The sequence below is a fragment of the Phoca vitulina genome, unplaced genomic scaffold, assembly GCF_004348235.1.
Source record: "Phoca vitulina isolate PV1807 unplaced genomic scaffold, GSC_HSeal_1.0 scaffold1030, whole genome shotgun sequence".
NCBI classification, from domain to species: Eukaryota; Metazoa; Chordata; class Mammalia; order Carnivora; family Phocidae; genus Phoca; species Phoca vitulina.
This window is the reverse complement of record NW_022590717.1, coordinates 2248-10665: the sequence shown is the minus strand read 5'-3', so window position 1 is coordinate 10665 and position 8418 is coordinate 2248. Positions and strand designations below refer to the sequence as shown.

General features: G+C 39.8%; 1 pseudogene; it reads right to left on the bottom strand.

Moving 5' to 3' along the window:
* Positions 1 to 5419: 5419 nt before the first annotated feature.
* On the bottom strand, positions 5420 to 6213 carry LOC116629461 (annotated as a pseudogene).
* Between the last annotated feature and the right edge of the window lie 2205 nt (positions 6214 to 8418).

The window sequence follows — 8418 nt, the reverse complement described above, 5'->3', positions numbered from 1 at the left end:
AAAGGCTCTTTTCAGAGCCACCCACCCTCTCGGTGAAAGAAGCTGTTTTCTCTCTATTAAAAATTCCTTCTCTTTTAATACCACTTAGTTTCATTTTCTTAGTCGATGTCAGCATTTTCCTTTGGAGGATAAGAAAGGAACCCAAGATGGGACCTGATTCTTTAGCATAGTGGAGAGCTAGGTAGAGTACGTGTATTCATTCTGAAAAGTAACAGCTCTAACAGTGAAACGGTTAATGACGCGTGGCAGTCAACGCAAGTCTCAAGATTGTAGAGATTAGTGTTAAAGAGTGTTTACTGTAAAGCAATTAGATTGGATCTGTACTTTGTAATTGCATTTTTCTTGCTCTGGAAGATTCATGTTTGTAAAAATGCAAAGCAATACTTTTGAATCCATGCCCGTCTCCTATTAGTAAACCTTTACCGTGTACCTCGATATCTTGATTCTGTCGTTGACGTAATTTCTAGTTTACATACCTCTCCTGTCCCAGTTTGGTATTCTTTTCAGGTACATGGAATCAGTATGTACTTACTGGTCAAACTGGAGACGTTAAATTGTCAGAATAAGATAATAAAAAGGCCACTTATTTACAATAAACCGTTTTTGCTCAGATGTTGAGAATTTACACAATTCTCCATAGTTGTAGTTTTGCTATTTTACAATCTGGATAAGGAAGGAAGCAGGAAAGAGGGTTTATAGATGCTCAGGGATTTCCAGATCCTGGGCCTGCTAATCAGAAAATGTCCAGAAACTTACATTGTTAAAACTGTTAAGTCTTTAAAATGTTTGTCACTTGCTTGGAAGTGACATTCATTCTCTTCCTCTCTGAAAATAGAGGCACTAAATATTAGAGAATAAAAAGGGCTTTCTCCATTTTTAAGACTAGACGTTTAAAAGTAGTCTTCTTGGGGCGCCTGGGTGGCTCAGTCGTTAAGCGGCTGCCTTCGGCTCAGGTCATGATCCCAGGGCCTGGGATTGAGCCCCACATCGGGCTCCCTGCTCGGCGGGAAGCCTGCTTCTCCCCCTCCCGCTCCCCCTGCTTGTGTTCCGTCTCTTGCTCTTGCTGTCTCTCTTTCAAATAAATAAAATATAAAAGCAGTGCTTCTTAAAACAGTCCAAAGGCCATACGACCCTCAATCAGTCAGTTTATCCCTAAAGCCACACATATTTCCCCCGAACCCAGATCATGGGCACTGGGGGTGAGAGGCCAGGATGAACAACCTCTGGAACACTCCAGGTGATTCACATGTTTGATAACCACTGACATACTGGCTATGTAGTTGCAGTATTACTTGGTAAGAACCTGTTCGCAGTTTTCAGTCACCACCCAGATAGTTCTTCCTTTTTCCTAAATTGTCCTTTCCCAGAATTGTTTTTAGTACTGCATACAAAATTAGTTTCATTTATTCCTTCATTAATTCAGGGCACCAGATATAGCACAGGACTTTGCCTTTCTACCTTTATTAGTGTTTGAAAACACATTTTAAAGAGGTCAAGTGAGAACAGAAGATAAGGTACTAAAATAAAGCTGTAAAACTAAAACTTCCTGGAAAAAAATGTCAAGAACACTACAGGTGTCCTAGCCCATCCCCTTGCGTAAACTCTTTTTCTCATGTACGTGCATAAAATCCCAAATATTATCCTCCAGCATGATTTTTATTACCTCCTGTCTGCCCTGCCCAATTAAAAAACAATAACTTATTTCCTAGGATTCTACTGAATCCATCCCTTCTTTCCAATGGTTAGACCCCAGGAAACATTTTCCTGCTTTTGCACGTGCCTGTGCTTGATCTACTAAGAGATTAGGCAGAAGGCTGAAACGTGGAGATGGGGAGGAGAAAAGAAAATAGGGAAGGTTTGAGTTTACAGGGAGGAATATAATGAAAACATTTTAAGAGGCACACAGGATGTTGGGCACATGCCGTAATTACATGTTGGGGAGGTAGTCCTTACCATTTGGTTCTGAGGAATCTCCGAATATGGGTAGGAAAGCCAAAAACAGTTAATTCTTAAAGGTGGAGGTGGCTTAGTGTAACTATATTATCTATCAATCGTTCCCTTTAGCACCAAAATTTACACTTACAAGTGTGACATCTGTTCAGGCTCCACTATGAGTATTTGTGCACACCATTTCCTGCAATAAAGGAGAGGGGGGAAAAAAACATATTTTGTACCCTCAGATAAGTAAAACATGCTGGGGATGCAGTAGTAAACAGACAAGAAAAAGAGCCTGTCCACATAAAGCTACATGTTAGTTGGTGGATGCTGAAAACAAGCAAATGAAAGAAATGTATAATAGTATAATATTCAGGGAATGATATGTGCTATGAAGTACAACAGAATATGGAATACAGTGTTGACAACAGGCCTGATCAGTTAATATTTGAGCAGAGGCCTGAATAAAGATAGTGAACCATAGCCTATATTGGAGAAGAGTAGTCTAAGAACTGGAAAACAAGTGCAAAGGCCCTGAGGCAGGCACAAGTTTGGGGAGTTCAAGGAATAAGCAATGCTAGTATGGCTGAAACACAGCCAGCAAAGGAAATATCTGCAGGGACAAGAGATCAGGGAGGTAGTTGAGGATCAGACCATGTAGGCCATAGAGAGGCCTCATAGGCCATTACAAAGATTTTGTCTTTTATTCTAAATGAGTTGGAGTGCCTTTGGAGAGTTTGATCAGGGTAATGACATTATTTGACTTGTTTTTTTTAAAGCTCCCCCAGGATGCTATGTTAAAAAATAGACTAGGAGAGCAAGAGTAGTAGCAGGAGAGAGATAGGTGGTATCAGTGGAGATCTGAGAAATAGTGAAGATATATTTTAATTGAAACTGATGAACTGAATGTAGGTTATGACAGGAGAATAATAAAGGATTAATTGCAGGTGTTTGGACAGAACACTTGGAAAGAGCTGCTATTTACTGACATGAGTGACGAGTAGGTTTGGAGGGAGAAATCCAAGAGTACTGTTTTGGACAAAATTGTGAGACTCCTGGTAGCTATCTGAGCGGAAATATCAAGTAGGAATCAGGAAAGATCAAATTCCCAAATGGGAATATGAAATATGATAATCTGGAGTTCAGGGAAGAGAAAGGGGTTAGGTGTAGAAAGTCTGATTCTTGCTCTTTTGTAGATGATCTACCATCTCTGAAAGCACTTAGAATCACTATAACATGTCAAGATATGTTCTGTCCCTGGAAATAACTTAGCTTCGGTCTCAGTATTTGACTAAACTCCCCTATCCAACTTCAGTTTCAATCTCAGACTTTAGAAGACAGAATAACCAAATGTCTAAGCCAATGTGATTTGAGCATCCTTGGACTAGTGCAATCACTTAAGTCACTATTATCTTTAATGAGTAGAGCAAGTATGATGAGCAAGAGATAACATTCAGAGTTCTAGTTAATAGATGGATGATCACTCTCAAACATACATAAGCCCTTTAATGAGGTGAAAAATCTTATATGTTCATGTTGAAATTGTATCAGTTAACATAGATTTATTTTATTGCAAAAATAAAATGGATGATAATGTCTATGAAAGCTGTTTCTGTAGTATTTAAAGTCTTTAATCATAATTTTTAAAAAATTTCTCAAGGAGGGGGAGTTCAAACCTACAGAAAAGTTGAAAAAAATAGTAGATCTTCAACCATATCTTCATCTCGAGTCACCAGTTGTTACTATTTACTGCATTTGCTTTATCACTTTTTATGCACACTTACACATTTTCTGAACAATTTGAAAATAAATTGTAAACATCTTCACACTTCTCCCTAAACACTTTAGTGTGTCTCCCTTAAAAATAAAGATATTCTCCTATATAACTACATACCATTATTATACGCAACAAATTTAATACTGACTTAATAATATTAGGTTATATAAAATCCATATTCAAATTTCTTCAATTGTGAAAAAAAAAAAATCCTATATATAGCTGTTGTATTAGTTTCCATGGCCTAATTGGAAATATGCTTTGCAGTTGTAAGAAATTACAGTCGAGGGGCGCCTGGGTGGCTCAGTCGGTAAGCGTCTGCCTTCGGCTCAGGTCATGATCCCGCAGTCGTGGGATCGAGCCCCGCATCGGGCTCCCCGCTCCGCGGGAAGCCTGCTTCTCCCTCTGCTGCTTCCCCTGCTTGTGTTCCTCTCTCGCTGTGTCTTTCTGTCAAGTAAATAAATAAAATCATTCATAAAAAAAAAAAAAGAAATTACAGTCGATCCTTTTTTGTGTGTGTGAAGCGTTTTTTGTTTGTTTCTGAAAAGAATGCATATACAAAGAATTGAGACATGAGAAAGCATTGGTTCAACACTAATGAATCTACAAGAATTAGGATTAGGGGAAGGTGGAGATTATCTAAACGTTTTCAAAAATTGGAAACTGCAACCAAAATAAGTGGATAAAATCCCTATTAACACTTATGAAGAGTCTTCATAAGACTCCATGACTTTTTTACTAAACTAGAGAGCCTTAACTAGCTACTCTAGGGTTCCTCATATGCAAAACAGAAATAAGGGGATTCCCCTGACTGGTCCCCATGTTGTTAAATGTTCTCCCCACCCTCACCCCCAGCTTCTTCATGAAGCAGGTCTCCATCCTCCCAACTTGAAAGAAGATGTGCATCATTCCATAGACGTCTGTCTCCTAGCGCCACCCCTCACATTTCCTCCATTTACCAGGTCTTCAGCTGTGTTCTAGGAACACCGTATCATACACTATGCTAAGCATATAGGACAATGACTGATGGGAAAAAATGTTTTTTAATTATGTACTCAATCCATTTGGTGTATTTCAAAAGGTGCAATACTTTTCTTCATTTATCAGTGAGTTAGAAATTAACTTCAAAAAAAATCAGCAAATGGCAAACAAATTTCCTTGAAAGTCACAGTCACATATATAGTGCATCCTAGAAAAGAAGAGGGGCAGGCAGGTTCCACCCACTTTCATGAGTTTCATCAAATACTGGACCTACTCAAGGGTAAAGAGAAAAGGCAACTTTCAAAAAGGAGTCTGTTATTATTTACTATACTCCTTCCTAAGAGCACCAGATGGGGAACAAGTTTTCTAAACTAGATCTAGGAAGTGGAATGTGGAATCAATCCATCCTCCTCCCCTTAAGGGCTGTCCAATGGTTAATGAATTAAAAAAAACATGACTAAATAAAAACAAACCCCCCACACACACACACTCCCCTCATCGCACCCCTCCCCACAAAAAAAAAAAAAAGGGCAAAAAAAGGAAAATTAAAAAAAAAACAAACCTTAATGTCCCAGATCATTCTCCAGAGTGAATGGAGCCCCGGAACAGCTTCAACAACCCAAATTAGTCTGTTACGGAGTCATCACAAGCATGCCTTGCTTTTAAACGAAACAAAAATTTATTTGAAACAGAACAAAAACTAGTATTAATCACTTTTCTGACAATACACAATTACTCAAATTAACTAGTACAGAGAGGGGGAAGGGGACCATACCCACGGGCCTTGTCTCACACGAGTGCACGGAGGTAGGTGCAGGGCATTTATCATTATTGCAAAAACAAATTTTAATCTTTAATCTTTAGTTTGATTTAACATTGCTTTTAGTACAATGCTGAGCCAGCTGTGTGGAAAGGGCTCTGGAGAGATGTTCACAGCAGCACACACCTGCGGTTCTTCTTCGGTTCGGGAGGCTCCAGGGCAGCCAATATTGTTTGGTCAAAGAGTCTTTAGGCCTCTCTGTGCGAGGGCAGAACACGGCGCATACTTGACTGCCTTCGGCTCAGGGGCCGGCTTTTCAGCAGTCTCTGGAGTGATAGGCTTCTGTTTGTTCTTGGCAAGTTTCTCAGTCGTAGAGGGATCATCTCGGAGATCAATTTGGGTCCCAACAAGCAAGAACGAGTCTTTGGACAATGGTGGGTTATCTCAGGCCCCCACTTTTCCTTCACATTTTCAAATGAGGATGGTGAGACCACTGAAAAACAGACTGGAAATACATCTGTGGATAACTCCGCGGCCGTAACCTGTCCTAATCCTCTTGCCCTGCGGTATCAGAAAGTCCAAGAGTATATGGCTCTCCACCAATCCTAACTGTGACTGCATAGTTGTCAAAAACAGTCGGTACCTACCAGATGGAAATTTGTTTGTCGTGTAGGATATCAGGAGATATGTTTTACCAACGGCACCATCGCCCACAACAACACACCTAATTGTCTGCAAGGCTGAAACAGTTTTGTATCCACTTTAAATATTTCAAATTCGATCATGACCTCAGCTTCTCCGCTGGGGCGTTGGCAGCACTGCCTACAGTTGATCCTTGAACAACAACGGGTTTGGGGCATGACCCCTGAGCAGTTGAAAATCTGCATATGAATTTTGATTCCCCCCAAACTACTATAAGACTACCGTTGACTGGAAGGAAGGCTTTCTGATAACATCAGTCATTAAACACATAGTTTGCATGCTATATGGATTATAATACTATTTTCTTACAATAAAGTAGGCTAAAGAAAAGAAAGTGTTATTAAGAAAATCATACGGAAAATACATTGAGTCCTGTGCTGAATTTATTTAAAAAAAAAGTGTACAAGCGGGCCTGTGTTCAAATGTGTTGTTCAAAGGTCAACTCACTCTCTTACAGACCTCGTGGCTTAAAACACACGTGTATTCTCTTAGAGTTCTGGAGATCAGAAGTTCAAAATCGGTTTCACCAAGTGGAAACCAAGACTGTGCTCTCTCTCTCCAAAGGCTCTAGGGAGAGATTCCATTTCCATGCATCTTCCAGCTTCTGGGCCGGGGAGGGGGGGGGGGGGGCTTTCTCTGCTCATGGTCCCTTCTTTCCTCTTCAAAGCCAGCATCATATCATCTTCCAATCTCTCTCTGCTTTCATCACCTTTTTCCTCCCTTGACCTTTCTACTTTACTTTGATAAGGGCCCTGGTGATTACATTTGGGGCTCACCCAAATAATTGAGGATAATCTTCCTATTTCAAAATCATATCAGTAAAGTCCCCTTTGCCATATAAGACAACATTCACAGATTCTAGGGACTTAGATGTGGACATATTTGGGGGCCATGTTCAGCTTACCATAGCTGTTGACTACTGTTATGGGTTGAATTTTGTCCTCTAAAAAGATATGTTGAAATCTAACTCCCGGGTGCCTTAGAATGTGGCCTTATATGGAAGTAGGGTCTTTGCAGAGATGCACAGGCGTACCTCTGACATATTGTGGGTTAGGTTCCAGACCACCACAATAAGGCAAATACTGCAATAAGGCACGTCAAATGAAATTTTTGGTTACTCACTGCATATAAAAGTTATGTTTACACTATATTTTATTAAGTGTGCAATAGCATTATGTCAAAAAACCCCGATACATGTACCTTAATTACAAAATATTTTATTGATAAAAAATGCTAACAATCATCTGAGCTTTCAGCAAGCTGTAATCACTGATCACAGATCACCATAACAATAATACTGAAAAGTTTAAAATATTGTGAGAATTACCAAAATGTGACAGAGACACTAAGTGAGCAAATGGTGTTGGAAAAATGGTGCCAATGGACTTGCTCCACATAGGGTTGCTGCAAGCCTTCAATTTGTAAAAAATGCAGTATCCGTAAAGCCCAATAAAATGAGATATGCCTGTAATCAATTTAAAATGAGGTCATTAGGGTGGGCCCTAATCCCATGTGACTAGTGTCTTTATGAAAATGTAGAAACACACAGGAAGAAAACTGAGCCAGAAGCTGGAGTTATGCTGTCACATGCCAAAAAATAGCTGGCGCTACCAGAAGCTGAAAAAGAAGGGAGGATTCTCCTTGAGAGCCTTCGGAGGGACAGGGCCCTGGCAACACCTTGCCTTCGGATTCCTAGCCTCCAGAACTATGGCAGAATAAATCTCTGTTGTTTTAAGCCACTCAGTTTCTGATCCTTTGTTATGGCAGCCCTGAGACACTTACACAAATACTAAAAATTTTAGTGATAGAATTACATTGTTTACCTTTATAAATAAAATCTCAGATTTCTTTAAATCCCAGACATTCCTTCTTGATGGTAATATTAATCTCTGGCTTTGGTGACGTATTAATTATAACTCTTGGAGACTCAGTCCAAATGTGCAGTTGGAGCACCTCTATTTTTTTCTTACCTACCCCATTTGGCCTCTTTGAGACCTTTCAGGACAAAAGGTCTATCATCTTTTACGCTGGGAAATTATGTTGTTATTTCTCAAATATTTTAAGATTCAAACTAGTTTAAATAAAAGTATGTCAGATAAACGGGCTTAACTGGACGTCTGACATTACAGCAGAGCTTTGAGGTTGGCTGAATTCCATGAGTGGTTCAGTTCTCTGATTCTCCCCTGAGGACGTACCTTCCTCTAGTGTTGTCTGTAATTCTGCTTTACCTTCACACCCACAGAACACTCCATCGTCCTTTGCT